This window comes from Pecten maximus, chromosome 5 (assembly GCF_902652985.1).
Source record: "Pecten maximus chromosome 5, xPecMax1.1, whole genome shotgun sequence".
NCBI classification, from domain to species: Eukaryota; Metazoa; Mollusca; class Bivalvia; order Pectinida; family Pectinidae; genus Pecten; species Pecten maximus.
In genome coordinates, this window is record NC_047019.1 from 11,313,078 (window position 1) to 11,333,302 (window position 20,225).

At 35.3% G+C, this 20,225-nt stretch overlaps 1 protein-coding gene across 2 annotated transcripts in view; it reads left to right on the forward strand.

Annotated features, from left to right (window-relative positions):
* The window catches only part of LOC117327146, a 162,104-nt gene that overhangs the window by 8,779 nt on the left and 133,100 nt on the right, over positions 1–20,225 (forward strand). The gene's annotated exons all lie outside the window — the stretch shown is intronic.

Consider the following 20,225-nt stretch of genomic DNA (forward strand, 5'->3'; position numbering starts at 1 on the left):
AAAGAACCTCCAATAAACAATGTAAATAATCGCCAGTAAACAAGGTAAGGAACCTCCAGTAAACAATGTAAAGAACCGCCAATAAACAATGTAAAAGACCGACAGTAAACAATGTAAAGAACCGCCAGGAAACAATGTAAAGAACCACCAGTAAACAGTGCAAAGAACCACAAATAAACAATGAAAAGAACCACCAGTAAACAATGTAAAGAACTGTCAGAAAACAAGGCAAAAAACAATCAGTAAACAATGTAAAGAACCGCCAGTAAACAATGTAAAGAACCGCCAGTAAACAATGTAAAAAAACCAGCAGTAAACAATGTAAAGGACCACTTGTAAACAACGTACAGAACCACCAGTTAACAGTGTAAAGAACCACCAGTTAACCAGGTAAAGAAGCGTCAGTAAACAAGGAAGGTAAAGAACCACCAGTAAACAATGTAAAGAACCGTCAGTAAACAATGTAAAGAACCACCAGTAAACAATGTAAAGAACCACCAGTAAACAGTTTAAAGAACAACCAGCAAACAGTGTAAAGAACCATCAGTAAACAATGTAATGAACCACCAGTAAACAATGTAAAGAACCGCCAGTAAAAAAAGTAAAGAACTGTCAGAAAACAAGGTAAATCACCACCAGTAAACAATGTAAAGAACCGCCAGTATACAATGTAAAGAACCGCCAGTATACAATGTTAAGAACCACCAGTAAACAATGTTAAGAACCACCGGTAAACAATGTAAATCACCACCAGTAAACAAGGTAAATCACCACCAGTAAACAATGTAAATAATCGCCAGTCAACAATGTAAAGAACCGCCAGTAAACAATGTAAAGAACCGCCAGTAAACAATGCAAAGAACCTCCAATAAACAATGTAAAGAACCTCCAATAAACAATGTAAATAATCGCCAGTAAACAAGGTAAGGAACCTCCAGTAAACAATGTAAAGAACCGCCAATCAACAATGTAAAAGACCGACAGTAAACAATGTAAAGAACCGCCAGGAAACAATGTAAAGAACCACCAGTAAACAGTGCAAAGAACCACAAATACACAATGAAAAGAACCGCCAGTAAACAATGTAAAGAAACACCAGCCAACAAAGTAAAGAACCATCAGTCAACAATGTAAAAAAGCCGTCAGTCAACAATGTAAAGAACCATCAGTAAACAGGTAAAGAACCGCCAGTAAACAAAGTTAAGAACCATCAGTAAACAATGTAAAGAACCATCAGTAAACAAGATAAAGAACCGCCAGTAAACAAGATAAAGAACCGCCAGTCAACAATGTAAAGAACCATCAGTAAACAAGATAAGGAACCATCAGTAAACAATGTAAAGAACCGCCAGTAAACAAAGTAAAGAACCGCCAGTAAACAATGTAAAGAACTATCAGTAAACAAGATAAAGAACCGCCAGTAAACAAGGTAAAGAACCACCAGTAAACCAGGTAAATAGGTAAGTAAACAATGTAAAGAACCGTTAGTAAACAAGGTAAAGAACCACCAGTAAACAATGTAAAGAATCACCAGTAAACAAGGTAAAGAACCATCAGTCAACAATGTAAAAAAAAAACGTCAATCAACAATGTAAAGAACCACCAGTAAACAATGTAAAGAACCGCCAGTAAACAATGTAAATAACCGCCAGTACACAATGTAAAGAACCACCAATAAACCAGGTGAAGAACCGCCAGTAAACAATGTAAAGAACCACCAGTAAACAATGTAAAGAACCTTCAGTCAACAATGTAAAGAACCGCCAGAAAGCAATGTAAATAACCGCCAGTAAACAACGAGAAGAACGACAAGTTAAAAAGGTAAATCACCACCAGTAAACAATGTAAATCACCACCAGTAAACAATGTAAATCACCACCAGTAAACAATGTAAATCACCACCAGTAAACAATGTAAAGAACCGCCAGTATACAATGTAAAGAACCGCCAGTATACAATGTTAAGAACCACCAGTAAACAATGTTAAGAACCACCAGTAAACAATGTAAATCACCACCAGTAAACAAGGTAAATCACCACCAGTAAACAATATAAATAATCGCCAGTCAACAATGTAAAGAACCGCCAGTAAACAATGTAAAGAACCGCCAGTAAACAATGCAAAGAACCTCCGATAAACAATGTAAAGAACCTCCAATAAACAATGTAAATAATCGCCAGTAAACAAGGTAAGGAACCTCCAGTAAACAATGTAAAGAACCGCCAATAAACAATGTAAAGACCGACAGTAAACAATGTAAAGAACCGCCAGGAAACAATGTAAAGATCCACCAGTAAACAGTGCAAAGAACCACAAATAAACAATGAAAAGAACCACCAGTAAACAATGTAAAGAACTGTCAGAAAACAAGGCAAAAAACAATCAGTAAACAATGTAAAGAACCGCCAGTAAACAATGTAAAGAACCGCCAGTAAACAATGTAAAGAACCGCCAGTAAACAATGTAAAAAAAACCAGCAGTAAACAATGTAAAGGACCACTTGTAAACAACGTACAGAACCACCAGTTAACAGTGTAAAGAACCACCAGTTAGCCAGGTAAAGAAGCGTCAGTAAACAAGGAAGGTAAAGAACCACCAGAAAACAAGGTAAAGAACCACCAGTAAACAATGTAAAGAACCGTCAGTAAACAATGTAAAGAACCACCAGTAAACAATGTAAAGAACCACCAGTAAACAATGTAAAGAACCACCAGTAAACAGTTTAAAGAACAACCAGCAAACAGTGTAAAGAACCATCAGTAAACAATGTAATGAACCACCAGTAAACAATGTAAAGAACCGCCAGTAAAAAAAGTAAAGAACTGTCAGAAAACAAGGTAAATCACCACCAGTAAACAATGTAAAGAACCGCCAGTATACAATGTAAAGAACCGCCAGTATACAATGTTAAGAACCACCAGTAAACAATGTTAAGAACCACCAGTAAACAATGTAAATCACCACCAGTAAACAAGGTAAATCACCACCAGTAAACAATGTAAATAATCGCCAGTCAACAATGTAAAGAACCGCCAGTAAACAATGTAAAGAACCGCCAGTAAACAATGCAAAGAACCTCCAATAAACAATGTAAAGAACCTCCAATAAACAATGTAAATAATCGCCAGTAAACAAGGTAAGGAACCTCCAGTAAACAATGTAAAGAACCGCCAATCAACAATGTAAAAGACCGACAGTAAACAATGTAAAGAACCGCCAGGAAACAATGTAAAGAACCACCAGTAAATAGTGCAAAGAACCACAAATACACAATGAAAAGAACCGCCAGTAAACAATGTAAAGAAACACCAGCCAACAAAGTAAAGAACCATCAGTCAACAATGTAAAAAAACCGTCAGTCAACAATGTAAAGAACCATCAGTAAACAGGTAAAGAACCGCCAGTAAACAAAGTTAAGAACCATCAGTAAACAATGTAAAGAACCATCAGTAAACAAGATAAAGAACCGCCAGTTAACAAGATAAAGAACCGCCAGTCAACAATGTAAAGAACCATCAGTAAACAAGATAAGGAACCATCAGTAAACAATGTAAAGAACCGCCAGTAAACAAAGTAAAGAACCGCCAGTAAACAATGTAAAGAACCATCAGTAAACAAGATAAAGAACCGCCAGTAAACAAGGTAAAGAACCACCAGTAAACCAGGTAAATAGGTAAGTAAACAATGTAAAGAACCGTTAGTAAACAAGGTAAAGAACCACCAGTAAACAATGTAAAGAATCACCAGTAAACAAGGTAAAGAACCATCAGTCAACAATATAAAAAAAACCGTCAATCAACAATGTAAAGAACCACCAGTAAACAATGTAAAGAACCGCCAGTAAACAATGTAAATAACCGCCAGTACACAATGTAAAGAACCACCAATAAACCAGGTGAAGAACCGCCAGTAAACAATGTAAAGAACCACCAGTAAACAATGTAAAGAACCTTCAGTCAACAATGTAAAGAACCGCCAGAAAGCAATGTAAATAACCGCCAGTAAACAACGAGAAGAACGACAAGTTAAAAAGGTAAATCACCACCAGTAAACAATGTAAATCACAACCAGTAAACAATGTAAATCACCACCAGTAAACAATGTAAATCACCACCAGTAAACAATGTAAAGAACCGCCAGTATACAATGTAAAGAACCGCCAGTAAACAATGTAAAGAACCGCCAGTAAACAATGTAAATAACCGCCAGTACACAATGTAAAGAACCACCAATAAACCAGGTGAAGAACCGCCAGTAAACAATGTAAAGAACCACCAGTAAACAATGTAAAGAACCTTCAGTCAACAATGTAAAGAACCGCCAGAAAGCAATGTAAATAACCGCCAGTAAACAACGAGAAGAACGACAAGTTAAAAAGGTAAATCACCACCAGTAAACAATGTAAATCACCACCAGTAAACAATGTAAATCACCACCAGTAAACAATGTAAATCACCACCAGTAAACAATGTAAAGAACCGCCAGTATACAATGTAAAGAACCGCCAGTATACAATGTTAAGAACCACCAGTAAACAATGTTAAGAACCACCAGTAAACAATGTAAATCACCACCAGTAAACAAGGTAAATCACCACCAGTAAACAATGTAAATAATCGCCAGTCAACAATGTAAAGAACCGCCAGTAAACAATGAAAGGACCGCCAGTAAACAATGCAAAGAACCTCCGATAAACAATGTAAAGAACCTCCAATAAACAATGTAAATAATCGCCAGTAAACAAGGTAAGGAACCTCCAGTAAACAATGTAAAGAACCGCCAATAAACAATGTAAAAGACCGACAGTAAACAATGTAAAGAACCGCCAGGAAACAATGTAAAGAACCACCAGTAAACAGTGCAAAGAACCACAAATACACAATGAAAAGAACCACCAGTAAACAATGTAAAGAACTGTCAGAAAACAAGGCAAAAAACAATCAGTAAACAATGTAAAGAACCGCCAGTAAACAATGTAAAGAACCGCCAGTAAACAATGTAAAAAACCCCAGCAGTAAACAATGTAAAGGACCACTTGTAAACAACGTACAGAACCACCAGTTGACAGTGTAAAGAACCACCAGTTAACCAGGTAAAGAAGCGTCAGTAAACAAGGAAGGTAAAGAACCACCAGAAAACAAGGTAAAGAACCACCAGTAAACAATGTAAAGAACCGTCAGTAAACAATGTAAAGAACCACCAGTAAACAATGTAAAGAACCACCAGTAAACAATATGAAGAACCACCAGTAAACAGTTTAAAGAACAACCAGCAAACAGTGTAAAGAACCATCAGTAAACAATGTAATGAACCACCAGTAAACAATGTAAAGAACCGCCAGTAAAAAAAGTAAAGAACTGTCAGAAAACAAGGTAAAGAACCACCAGTAAACAATGTAAAGAAACAGCAGTAAACAATGTAAAGAGCCACCAGCAAACAATGTAAAGAACCATCAGTAAACAATGTAAAGAACCACCAGTAAACAATGTAAAGAACCACCAGTAAACAGTTTAAAGAACAACCAGCAAACAGTGTAAAGAACCACCAGTAAACAATGTAAAGAACCTCCAGTCAACAATGTAAAGAACCGTCAGTAAACAATGTAAAGAACCACCAGTAAACAGTGAAAAGAACCATCAGTCAACAATGGAAAGAACCACACAGTAAACAATGTAAAAAAACCATCAGTAAACAATGTAAAGAACCTCCAGTCAACAATGTAAAGAACCGTCAGTAAACAATGTAAAGAACCACCAGTAAACAATGTAAAGAACTACCAGTAAACAGTGAAAAGAACCATCAGTCAACAATGGAAAGAACCACACAGTAAACAATGTAAAGAACCATCAGTAAACAATGTAAAGAATCGCCAGTAAACAATGTAAAAAAAACCACATCAGTCAACAATGTAAAGAACCATCAGTCAACAATGTAGAGAACCATCAGTAAACAATGTAAAGGACCGCCAGTAAACAATGTAAAGGACCATCAGTCAATAAGTTATAGAACCATCAGTGAACAATGTAAAAAACCGTCAGTAAACAATGTAAAGGACCGCCAGTAAACAATGTAAATAACCGCCCGTCAACAATGTAAAGAAACGCCAGGAAAGAAGGTAAAGAACCATCAGTATACAAGATAAAATTAAAATTTGATTAGGTTAAGTACTACTAGAACACAATATAAAAGCATCAGTCGACATAATGGGTATATGCACAAAACTACCACGGGAGTCTAAGGCGTTTTGATATGACGCGTTAACAATCAGAGTAACAAAGATTTAATTCATTCGTCTCCTCGCTCTCTGAAATGTCCGGTCACTATGATATCACAAAAGAGATTCACATGATGGAAAATGTTTGTAAAACTTAAAATCATTGCCGAAAATTGCCTCAACGTCCTTACTTCCTCCATAATCCAACCTAAAGAAACCCCGAAGACACAAGCTGTGCGAATGAAAACAAGAAATCACGATTTCAATCACCCCGTGTCACCCTTACCAGGGGTTCTATTGCACTGTCAACATCTCAATGCGGACTGGAAGTTTGCCCCCAGGAAATAAACGCTACTCAGCAAAAGATTGCAACTTGTGTCAAATCCATTAACAGTTTGGAACGCCAGCTAATGCTGGTGGAGATGATACCAGAATACATCCCAGGCGAGTGCATTGAATCCAAATTGATGAGCCTACTTTCTTCTCTTGTTTCCATGACGGAGGCGTTTGTGTATGGGTCAGGCTGTTTGTGATAGGAAGTTTTGTTATCGCCTTGGACTCCATAGCTCCATCTTTCCTGATTCTAACAGCTTAAAACGTTTCTTTAACCATGTTGATGATTGATTGATGTCAAGTGTTAGATGGTTTCCTTGTAATGAAATTCCGATGTTGGTTTGACACATTTTCTGTGGTGTATTGTAACAACAGGGGTTACCCTCGGGGTGTACAGGCCAACAGGCAACGTATTCCCGTCGGAACCAGATGACAAATACAGATAATTAGAAAATACTGTAACAGAGCATCCGTAAATAAACAGATGAAGACAGAGATGATAAATATATAGACCAAAAGTACATTTTCACGACAAGTCACATATAATGTGTTTTCTCTTAATTGGATGTTTAAACGCGCTTTGCATCTAATTCATATTGGTCCCAAAGGAATAAGTGTATCAGGTCTGCCGTGTTAAGTGTAGAGGAAAAGTCACGTGTATCAATATCCTAACTTCCATTTAAAGGAGTAATTTTTGAGTTAATTATGTGTTATCACATTCTAAATATAATTTTTGAGTCACTGGTTTGAGTTACATACTATTGTATCGCATTCTATTTAATATTTAAGTCACTAGTTTGAGCTATTATATTGTATTCTATTTAGTGTTTGAGTTACATACTGTTGTATCGCATTTTGAGCTATATTCTCGTATGCTATATAAAGTTGGAGTCGCAAGTTTGAGTTACATGCTGTTGTGTGGCATTCTATATAATATTTGAGTCACTAGTTTGAGCTATCATATCGTATATAACGTTTGAGTCACTAGCTTGAGCTATAATATCGTATATAACGTTTGAGTCACTAGTTTGAGCTATCATATCGTATATAACGTTTGAGTCACTAGTTTGAGCTATCATATCGTATATAACGTTTGAGTCACTAGTTTGAGCTATCATATCGTATATAACGTTTGAGTCACTAGTTTGAGCTATCATATCGTATATAACGTTTGAGTCACTAGTTTGAGCTACATACTGTTCCATTATTGCATTCTATGTAATGTCACATTTGTGTGAGTAACATACATGTTTGTAATGCTAGTGTTTGAGGTACTGGCTATTGTACACGTGTACCATAATATTATATTCTTATGTTTAAGTCACTGATTTGAGTTAGCAACTGCTGTATCGCGTTCAATATAATGTTTGAGTCACATTTGTGAGTTTGTTATCTTTGTATACTAACTTATAAAATGTTTGAGTCATTATTGTGATTTTTTTTATCGTTGTATAACTTTCTATATAATGTTTGAGTCACTGATTTGAGTTAGCGACTTCAATATCATGAGTCATTATTTTGAGTTTGTTACCGTTGTATAATACGCGTGGGGGAATTTTCGCGACCGAATCAAATGTATAGTGTTAGCCCCTCCCCCTCCCCCCGTACATTTCCACGTAAACATTATCTAATATAATATTGAACTCGCGAGTTTTAGTTACCAACTACAATGACAGTATCACTAGTGCGATTCATTGTTGAGCAACCCCCTTTTCAAGCACGAAGACGCCGTCGGATAGCTGTACATATTGTTGTGTATACTACAAACTACATCAATTGTGTTCTCTCATACCTTAGCCATTTATCATATAACATATATGAGCATATTGCCGAAGCCAAGCAGCTATAATACATAAAACACATAAGGTGATAGCGAAAAAGTTGAGCACAGTCATCATTTAGAGCGAAATGTTCAGCGCTTAAGTCGCTAAAATAATATTGCCACTAAAATATGTATATTTACAGAATATATAAAACGTGATGCGACAGAGTGATCCTGAAGCTGTTTACCACAACTGAAATACCTCAGTATACCAGCACCTGTCTTTTCTGACCCTTGTGGTTATCGACCACTGACACCTAGCTTGATTTTAGGCCGGGCAAGATAGATTACTGCATTTCACACACAAACTGTACCATCCCAAGCTTTTATTGTTCAATTATGACGTCCTTAAGGTCGAGTATATAAAAACGCAACAGAAACTTATTTCAGAAAGAATGAAAGTTATTATTCTGCTTGAAGATTCATTAATATTCGTAACTTTGTTTTTTCCTAACATTTAAAAAAAAGAAGATGTATATGCTATTAATAGCACATAGCGATAACATATCTGATAATTTAATCAGTTAGACATGTTTTATTTATTGATGAGGATATGTATGTGTGTATATATGAAAAATAGAGTCTCGAAGTTGGGGGAAGATGTTTTCATCCAATCATATAATAATTTCAATCTTTTCTTTCACGTATTTTTTATCTTCATTAAAAAAATAGAAAAGCGATTCAATTGAATCATTTTGCAATCAATTACGTTGATAGGGAATGAATTAAACATCAAAGTTCTTCAACTTACCTGAAGATTATATGTGGGTTTTTGAGGTATCAGTACGTTTGAATTGAAATAAAAGAACATTTACTATAATAAAGACATAACTTTAAAAGTTTATATTTTCAAATTGATATCTTCAAAAGCAAGTCTAAACTTATGGCAGGTATTGTTATCATCTTCATCAAAATTGCCTGTAAAATGAAAGATATGATGAAGTTATGCCAGATATGGGTAAGCGCAGATAACGAAAAATATGTTGTGATGTTAAAAGTATCATCAGATACCCAGTATGTGATATGAACAATCAGGCAGAGATCTTCAGGCCATTTCAGGTTGTATTTTACCTAAAATATGATGCACAAAAAAATACTTAATGTTCTAAATGGAAGCTACGAAATGCACCGGGGCGATAAATGATATGATCTTGCATTAAATCCAGAAAACGTCTGTAAAAATATAAAATATTGCATTTTAAAACGTCTTCGCTGCGTACCCAGTGTACCGCGGCTGGTAGTGAAGGAGTCGATGAAGATCACGGATATAATCTATAGGATGTTACTACATTTTCGTAATTGAGAATACCACCTTCGACTGGTACTAAAGTAGTTATATGTTCCTACGCATATCCTACCATATCAACAACCCTTTAAAATCCCTAAAAATAATCATAAAAAAAATTGGATCTTTGCAAAATTCATTTTTATCTTGTTGTCATCGAAGTCATGTAAACGAAGATATTATAATTAATATTGTTATCAAAATAAGTCACGTAAAAACGACATTTGAAACTATATATAGACTTTCTTCTGATCATTCAATCAATTACGGCTGGTATATCTTTAGAATATATAGGGTTCACTCAAAAGTGTTATCTCCCACTATGGTATCAAATGTATTGTTACTAGGATATGTCATCTTAGTACGTCTTTTGATAAAAATGATTTCATTCAAAGGATTTTTTTTATAGCAACGTGAAAAAAATATACCAGTGATCTGCATGCTTGGCCAATTCCGGGGGAAAAAGAGGTGTATGAAATAGTGCACTTGGGAAATGAAGAATCAAATCCTATCGAAGAAGAAAATGCCTGTTTCAAACACTAGTGATTAGATGGAATATGTAAAATTAAGTAAGCAATGCAAAAGACCAACTAACGTAAGTAATACAGAAAGTGAAATAAAGTTAGCAATGCAGACAGTAAAATAAAGCAAGCAATGCAGAAAGTTATTGATACACAGAGTCAAATAAAGAACTTAATGCAGGAAGTCGAATAAAGAACTCAATACCGGAAGTCGAATAAAGAACTCAATACCGGAAGTAAAATAAAGAACTCAATACAGGAAACTAAATACAGAACTCAATACAGGAAGTTGAATAGATAAGACAATATAGAATGTCGAATAAAGAACTCAATATGGAATGTCGAATAAAGAACTCAATATGGAATGTCGAATAAAGAACTCAATATAAGAAACACAAATAAAAAACTCAATATAGAATGTCAAATAAAGAACTCAATACAGGAAGTTGAATAGAGAAATCAATATAGAATGTCAACTAAAGAACTCAACGAAAGAAAACAAATAAAGAACTCAATATAGAATGTCGAATAGAGAACTCAATACAGGAAGTCGAATAAAGAACTCATTACAAAAAGTCAAAGTAAGTAGTGCGGAAAGTCGAAGTTATCAGTGCAGAAAGTCAAAAAATGATTTACCTTTCTAAAAAAGAATCCAAGATTATAAAAAATTTGAACGTTTACCATTTTGGGTTTGATTAAATCGTCACAGATACTTAATCCATATATTTCATCTTCAATCATTTTTAGCTGATTTATTGACCATTTTAAGGTAGATAAATTAGCAATAAAATAATCCCTTAGTACTTAGAAGTCTTACTGCTGTGTTACTTTAACAGATGGTGTAATTCTATGTGGTGCGAGACAATACAGTATTTGTGAATACATGTACATATGTTTATATCATATATATTTATAATATATATATATATATACATCTTGATATCATATATGTATTTATATCATATGCATATCTCAACGACTAGAAACGTGATCGGCTACAGACCGGAAAACGAATCCGACTTCATTACAGCAAAATACACTTATAATTTGTTCCCGAACAAAGCGTGAAAATGGGCATGACCTCTCATTACTGAATCTCTTTCAATGGAACGCTTTGAATGGTACAGCTGTCACTGTTATAAGGTTCTATTGAGGTTTTTATTCCAATAGATGAGTTACAAACCGGAAGCTGCGCACATGTCCCATTTTAAACCATTCTATGATTGACTGCCCGAGGTTGGTATCCCGTATCATCCATGTTGAGGACTCTTATGTACATTGTATCCCTTTCCTATTGATAATTGTGTGCTCCCCTCCCATTGACGCTGTCTGTGATACGATTATAAAAGTAGATATTTGATCAACTAGCTATTTAAATTTGTATAGAAACTCTTTTTGCTATACGAACAAGTCAATAGCTATCATACTTCTAAAGAAACAGTAATTTAATATATATAATGCTACAGTCTGTTATTGAACCTATTTTGTGATAAAATTCAATAATGATATAATTTGAAATGTTATGGCAGAGCTGAGAGTCAAAAGCTTAAGTGGATGGAGTAGTTATTTTAATATTTGTCTTTTCAATATTTTATATCCATACATACACTGTGTGTAGTATATTGTTTATAAATGTTCAACAATGGCTTCCAATTTTGTTAATGATATATAAAATTATAAACCAACCCGTTTTCATCACAATATCATTCTTAGAAAAATAATATAAATGTCTAAATATTTATATATATTAGCGGCTGAATTCGTTATTCGTTACTGGGGATTCGAATTTTTATGTTTAAATGATATTTATTTTTGTTGATATTCTGACGTTTGGATTCAAATAACGAATCTGCTGCAACAGTGGATAGGGGATTCAGTTAAATATTAGTATTTTTCTTATAATATATGATTGGGGGACTCGAATAACGAATCCGCTGCTAGCTTCAACCCGCTATATATATGTACATCTCTTTTTTTCGAAATATTTATTCATCAGTATTTTGACTAATATATTTTTCCCGGCATGTCTTTGTCCTTATAATTGCAGAACAAACATTGAAGTGACGTCATACTTTTATCTTTCCTTAAATACCGAAATGAAGGACTGGCGAATGTTCTCTATAAAAACTCGGATAAAGAAGACAAAATATCACCAAAAGACAAAATTTAATATTTAATTTCAAATTTCCCGACACTACACTTATTGGAATGTTATTACGTTTGTTAAAGGAATTAGAAATTGCAGCATACTCTGGTTCCGACGTATCACTGAATTGAAAATATAACATAAATCTGACACTGTAGCTGCCATAATAAAATGAGAAAGTCGACCGGGCGATGTTTTCACAACATAGAACGCATTCTCATGGCGTTGAAAGAAATATATCTTAAAACATTTAATCTTACAGAAAACATGAGTATCTTTGCAACCTATTTTTTTCAAGTTGTAATTTGTATCAAATATATTACGATGATTTTGTCTCTTCTTCACATACCTACGGTGTTGTTAGGCCCCAGTTGATTCGATATTCAAAAGCTTTCTTCCATTATCACGATATCCGTGACGGATGTCGATTACTGATGGAGAAATTAATTACACAATGTTTCGAGAGATACAGGTTGATGGAGACCACAGGAAAGGTTCATGGTTGACATCTCGATCGCCATTGGAAATATTCTACATTTTATTTGTATTATGTTCAATGCTCGTTGATATGCTAGTGGTTCTGTTGTTACCCTTGTTCTAATTTTGAGCAGAACAAGACTTAATCCGGATTTAACCTAAATTTTTATGGCGGGTGTCGTGGATGAAGCAGAAGACGTCTTCTCCACCGAAACGCCTGGTCTTATTTTCCTTGTACGTTTTCAAAGCTCTCCATGCAAATACTTTTATCTATATCGACTATAATAAAACTAACAGTAAAAATAGTAAGATGTGCATGAAGACCCTTTGGACAATGAAACTGCAACAAAGCAATTAACCGAAAATATATGAACTAGTGTAAACATGATTTTTTGCAAAGAAAAAGTTAACATGAAAGTCTGGTGGGGGAAACATTTGGCAAACAAGACTAGGTGATCCAAAAGTGAACGCGTACGTTGTTCTCTTTAGCAGCCAGCGACACTCACCCTGTAAATCCAATGTAAAAATCTAAGTAATGTAACGTTCTTAATGTGAGAGGTGGGGCAGTGGCAACATTACCATTAGTAAAACTAACCAGCATTGCCAAAACATTTCATTTAAAATATATATTATTATAGTGATCATGAATCTAAACTCGACTCTTCAGTAAACTAGGAAATACATTTCATATCTTTGTGTGATAAATACCATATGGAATGGAAATATATTTAACAAGAAATCAATTTCACATGAATAAGCGATTGTTCCTAACTGAATAGATTCCTCGAAACTTTAGGTATTCCCAATTAATTGATGTATCGAATACTCTATACATGTATAAATTCGTGTAGTGTTGTTTTCACGGTTTAATCTAGAAATGGATATTTGCATTGATATAATGAAATACATGATCAGTTTTAAAGATGTGTATGCGTATAGTAGCCAAAGTTTTGCAATAGTGAGTTGAACTAAAATGTTAAATTCGTTGTAGATTCCTACTGCAAAAAGCGCTAAATTTGATAATGTTGATTTGTCCAAATATATAACCAAATCACAGATCAAATATATGTTGTTGAACTAAATTTTTAATCATTGCTCTTTAATGATGCCTCAGTTTTCAGAAATCTCTTAAGATTAATTTTTATTCTTGTGTGGTAACAGAGACGATCGGATCGAAATAGGTTTGTTAGTGCAATGTTAACGAATGTTGATACACTATAGCGCTCCGTAATCGCCGGATATAACAGGTCCCCTAAATACTCATTACTAACATACTTCATCCTAAAATAGAATGGGTATGGGCGTATGATTTCCCCGCGTTCAATCCTGCCTAGTTAAGTCAAGTAAATCACCCTTGTACCCCAGAATTACTCTGTTAAACATAACTGAAGCAGCCTTTTGCCGTGTGATTTCCTCGTACATTCGTAATGATTATAAAGTGGAATCATTTTGGTTCCCATAATTAAGTTTTGCTTTAGTTTGAAATAAAACTTATGATGCTGCCATTGTTTGCAATAGAAGGATTATTCAAAGCAAGACTTTTAACCCCTGGAGACAAATCTTAATTTGAAAAAATCTCTTATAGTCACGAATCCTGGAAGATTTTAGTATGTAACTAACAATTATGCAAAATTACATCTTTCTCTTCATCATAATGATTCAGTTTGCATCCACGGCATTTTCTAATATCCAAAAGAATGCCGATGTTTAAATTTAGAGTCGACAAAGCAAGGAGGCCGAACTCTATCAAATTGGTGACATATCTTCTATTGTACTTCGGGATCAGTGTTGGTAAGTTTGTAAACGAACCTCTGAATACCAAATAAAAATTAGAATGGCAACTTTGTATACTTTTAATGTCCTATTTGCGGACAGATTAGATAGGATAGGGGGTTGTGCTGTAAGATGTTTCCGAAATACTTTTAAATGTCCGGAAACATGGAAACTTATTTCCAACTTGAACAAATAATAACAGGTTCAGTTAGTTTTCCGTTATTTAATAGCATTTAATAGCATATATGATGGACGCAGGCTGAATGCCTATATACCCATAGCATGTATAATAATACAAAAATATAGATACTTCGGTACAGTTGGCTTGATGTACGAATTGGAATTGTTAATGTATTTAGATAAAATTCTTATTTATGACATGGATACTTCCGATAGGGATATTGCATATGCTATTTGTTGCCGGACATCATTTTATAAAAAATGTTTCTAATCCTTTAAATGTTTATCGTTGTTATTAAGGATAATTTAAATACTTTAAATGATCATTCAGGCAAATAAATTTTTCCGAAAAAAATAATCAAAACTGCATCAAAACTCATAAAATAAAATCGTTTTTGGAATACCTCTTAAATTGAATTGTGATAAATCTATATACACCTGCAAAATGCATGCTATAGAAAAGGCAAAAAGCATATGTTTTATCAGCGGCATTTACAGGTAATAATGGCTGACAAGAATTGACAGGAGAAAATTTGCATTATTTCTCTTACAGTCTTGATCGAGTGAGTTAAAAATCAAGACGAAACTTGTACGATAACGCATAATCAAAGTTTAGTGCTTGTCGGTTAATGAAGAGAAAAAATTAGCATATGATAATAACATGTTTTACCGTTAAATGTGTTCGGGAGATAGACAATCGCACTTCATTGTCGAAGTGAATATATCAAGTTGGTTTTTAGGGGGTAGCAATAGCTGTCAGACCTTCTGACAAGCTGTCGATGTAATCCTGATTTTTTTAAACAGGATGAAACATCTCACTGAAAAAGACAATGGCACCAGCAAAGATGTGCCAAGTTCTTACCCCATGCGGTTGAGATAGGAAAGGCGCCAAAACTACCCGCCCAAGCACGTCTGCTAAAGACAAGCAGATCCGGTAAATTATAACCCAAGACATATATAAACAACCGTTGCAAAATAAAATGCATTTTCTTTATTTTTAAAAGTTACCAGGAAAAGGTGGGCCCTGATGTGGAGCTAAGATTGCATACCAATCTTTGGATATAATATATATATGAATAATAAATGTCTCTATCATATTAAGGTGGTCATAACTCTATGTTGGAGATATGTAGGTGATAGTTGGAAAAGTGAGAGGGTTACCTCTGAATGGTTCTTGGTAGCATCAGTATATGTTCAAGTGCCCAGCACCCCAAATTTTGATCGAAATCTTAATGCACCCAGGCTAATGTACATTGATCAGAATCTACTTTGGGCAAAGTTAGATAATATCGTAACATAATGGACAAGGGTAGGTGTATTCGTAGCTTGTACAGACATGATGCTTTGGGAAGCGCTACCATATGGATAAATATGGGAAAAATTTAGTTGAAGATGTTTGACTGTAGATAAACCAGAATGATGTAAGGCAGCATGTGACAAAACAAGAACAGCAGCCTCAAGTATCACTGTAGCCGAACATTAGTTGAGAGTGGTACCAATGACAGTTCCATAATTTGTATGGAAACACATTATCTTGTTTTAGTTTGTGTCAGACGGTGTTTTGACGCTATGGTATAGTTTGTGGTCGTATGTTGACGCTGTGGTATAGTTTGTGGTTGTATGTTGTCGCTGTGTTATAGTTTGTGGTTGTATGTTGACGCTGTGGTATAGTTTGTGATTGTATGTTGACGTTGTGTTATAGTTTGTAGTTGTATGTTGACGCTGTGGTATAGTTTGTGATTGTATGTTGACGCTGTGTTATAGTTTGTGGTTGTATGTTGACGCTGTGGTATAGTTTGTGGTTGTATGTTGACGCTGTGGTATAGTTTGTGGTTGTATGTTGACGCTGTTGTATAGTTTGTGGTTGTATGTTGACGCTGTGGTATAGTTTGTGGTTGTATGTAGACGCTGTGGTATAGTTTGTGGTTGTATGTTGTCGCTGTGTTATAGTTTGTGGTTGTATGTTGACGCTGTGTTATAGTTTGTGGTTGTATGTTGACGCTGTGGTATAGTTTGTGGTTGTATGTTGTCGCTGTGTTATAGTTTGTGGTTGTATGTTGACGCTGTGGTATAGTTTGTGGTTGTATGTTGACGCTGTTGTATAGTTTGTGGTTGTATGTTGTCGCTGTGTTATAGTTTGTGGTTGTATGTTGACGCTGTGTTATAGTGGTCGTTTTGACTCTTTGTTATATTATGCCATTTTTAGTTGACGCTTTGGAATGAGTTGCGGTTACGTTAAGACGATATTGGAAGTATTGTTATTGCATGCAGACGCTGTGGTTTGTTTCGTCGTTCTGTCGTTCTGTGATGACGCCGTATACGGTTTTTTGTCCTAGCATGCTGAGACTGTGTTTGGTTTTGTCCTAGCGTGCTGGCACCGTGTTTGGTTTTGTCCTAGCGTGCCGACGCTGTGTTTGGTTTTGTCCTAGCGTGCTGACGCTGTGTTTGGTTTTGTCCTAGCGTGCTGACGCTGTGTTTGGTTTTGTCATAGCGTGCCGACACTGTGTTTGGTTTCTACCTTGTGTGTCGACGCTGTGTTTGGTTTTGTCATAGCGTGTCGACGCTGTGTTTGGTTTTGTCCTAGCGTGCTGACGCTGTGTTTGGTTTTGTCATAGCGTGCCGACACTGTGTTTGGTTTCTACCTTGTGTGTCGACGCTGTGTTTGGTTTTGTCCTAGCGTGCTGACGCTGTGTTTGGTTTCTACCTTGTGTGTCGACGCTGTGTTTGGTTTTGTCATAGCGTGCTGACGCTGTGTTTGGTTTCTACCTTGTGTGCTGACGCTGTGTTTGGTTTCTACCTTGTGTGCTGACGCTGTGTTTGGTTTTGTCTTAGCGTGCTGACGCTGTGTTTGGTTTTGTCCTAGCGTGCTGACGCTGTGTTTTGTTTCTAACTTGTGGAAAACATATTTTTTACCGCTTGGTGATATAGAAACGCTTAACCTCCGGAATACCTGGTCCGCCCTTTCCTGTGCATTTCCCTTTCAATTTTAGGTGTGCTTTTAGTAATGTTTTTTTTCTTAAAAACATTATTTATATAACAAAAAGATCTATTGTCTGTATAATATATTTCCATTGGATAATTTTAATGAATGTTAATGGTTGAATGTAGAATGTATAACGTTTTTACAATAAATATGGTATACAATATCATATCATATGTATAATATATGAATATGTCTTTTTTACACAAGAGTACGAAAATTTCCTGTTTTTGTTCTTGTTCTACATTATATGACATATCTATTATAGATTACTATTTTCAATACACTATAAAACATTAAGATTATAAAGAATATGGATTTTAATAATGAAGAAAAATACTCTTTTGTTTTCACTTTTGTAATAGTAAATCATAATACGGAATCAAATATTCAACGGTGTTGAATCGATAACTAGGGTTTTAATTTTTAGATTTTATTTTATCTTTTAATTTCGTTTGATTGATTCTTTGTTTTGTTGTTTTTTTGTTTGTTTTTTATTTCGTTTAGTTATGTCTTTTTATAGTTGACAGTAAAAACTGGAATCCATTGTATTCCAAACAGTGTAGAATAGTACACCTTTATTGTATTATACAGATAATGTAAAGCTATACTCATTATATGATATTTTAATACATTTCTTACTAAATGTAATTAAATGTAATGAAATATGGATAGTTTATGTTTCTGCCATTCACTGTGAGCCTGTGTCTATAAAGTTTATAATATGTTAAATACTACAATGACAGTACTATCAATTGACATCTGGTTGCTCCCCAGAAGTGGTGTGTTTGACAATTTTATCATTTAAGATGTTTTTATCGTTACATCTTGCACCTGATTCACTGAAAAGGTAAATTAAATTTTGGATTTTTTTCTTAAACTACAATCTTTGAACATATTTTTGTGAAAGGCTGTCAGTTTTATTTCAATTAAGATCTACAAGATAAAAGCTGTCAGGCATGTGATATGCATCGTGAGTTTATGTAGATATGTTTGTTGTGATAGAGAGAAAACATGCGATCGAGAACGCAACAGACAAACACACACAATCACGAGATCTCTCGTATCGAACACGCCTCAGGAGTACCGGCTTGTACTATGTGATGTGTATCGAACGAGTCCTTTTTTCCGCGACAGGACGAAAAGTACACGAAGTCCATTTAAATGGATAGCTGGAACTGTCCTCATCTAATATCTCACACTATGCTGGGACAAAAGCTGGTCTAACCTGGCTATCCACAGTAGAAGTTTTACGGGGTCTAATGGCACGGCTGATCAATGATATCGCTTAGGCACCTCACCCACAAATAACTTCTCTCAATTGGGTGTATTGTGTTCTGAAAGAACGGGCGCAACCAAGCAGAGAATATACTGGCATACATTCGCCCCTCTTTTACGAGTAAGAAGACATTAAAAAGTTATAAAATCGAAATAGCTGAAAAGGGTATTTGGTCTCGTAGGCAACGGGCTCGCTTATGTTACGGAAAGCTTCATAAAATTTACGCAAAAAAACCCGCCTCAAGAAAGTTTACTGGTTGCATTCGATACAAAAACACATATATATATAATATCAGAACCCGGGGCGTAACGTCCTTTTTATATTGCTTGAGTCTCTTGTTTGGTAGGTATATCTTTCGTTTATTCGTACACCTGCAAGACATGGTAATACTTTAAAACATCTTTATAGTATACACGGGAGATGCAATGACTCAATACCATCACATACCTAAATGTAACCAAGACAACTCCGGTATCACGACCACTATTCCAGGTTTTAATAGAAATGAGATCGTCCGTGGGAAGACTATAACTGAAAAATCAAAACATAATATGTGTTTGTCAGAGACATGTAAGTAATTATTATTAAAAGCGTTGTACTTAAAACGTTCAACGTCAGAAAACAAACATATCAACAAAGTTAGAATATCTTTCCCTGAGGGACAAGTAATATGTCTCATTGTGGCAGGGAAGGTGTTAAAATATCAAATGACATTGTATTAGTTCTTTCGGCTGACCTCACTAGGGTCACCCTACCTTCTACGAGTTAACTGAATAGGGAATACCACCGGAATTCATAGTCTCACAAAAGGTCCAAACAAATTTCGTGTTTTTATTATGGGTCATCAGCTTTTATAAATTTTAAAGTTGTCTATTATTAATTTATCCTTATTAAGGCCTTTTGTCACATTTCCTTTATCCGTGGCCGGGCATGACCCCCTTTTTGGGTCACGACAGACTACCAGCGACCCAAGCTGGCTTGTCCCCCTGTCAGACAGCTGCCGGGTGGCCGGTATGATGATGCTCTATGGCTTTAGGGCTAGATAGCTAGCCTTGTCAACATAGTAGTTTGTAGTGCATTAATGAAAGCCTTGCCATTGTGAGGACAATAGGCGGTGTGAAATTGTAGCTCGGTTGTATCTATTCATACACCCTTGTGACAAATTGAGGCCGGGTATGCAGACTTCCACCAGGGACCGCAAGGAACCATCAGAC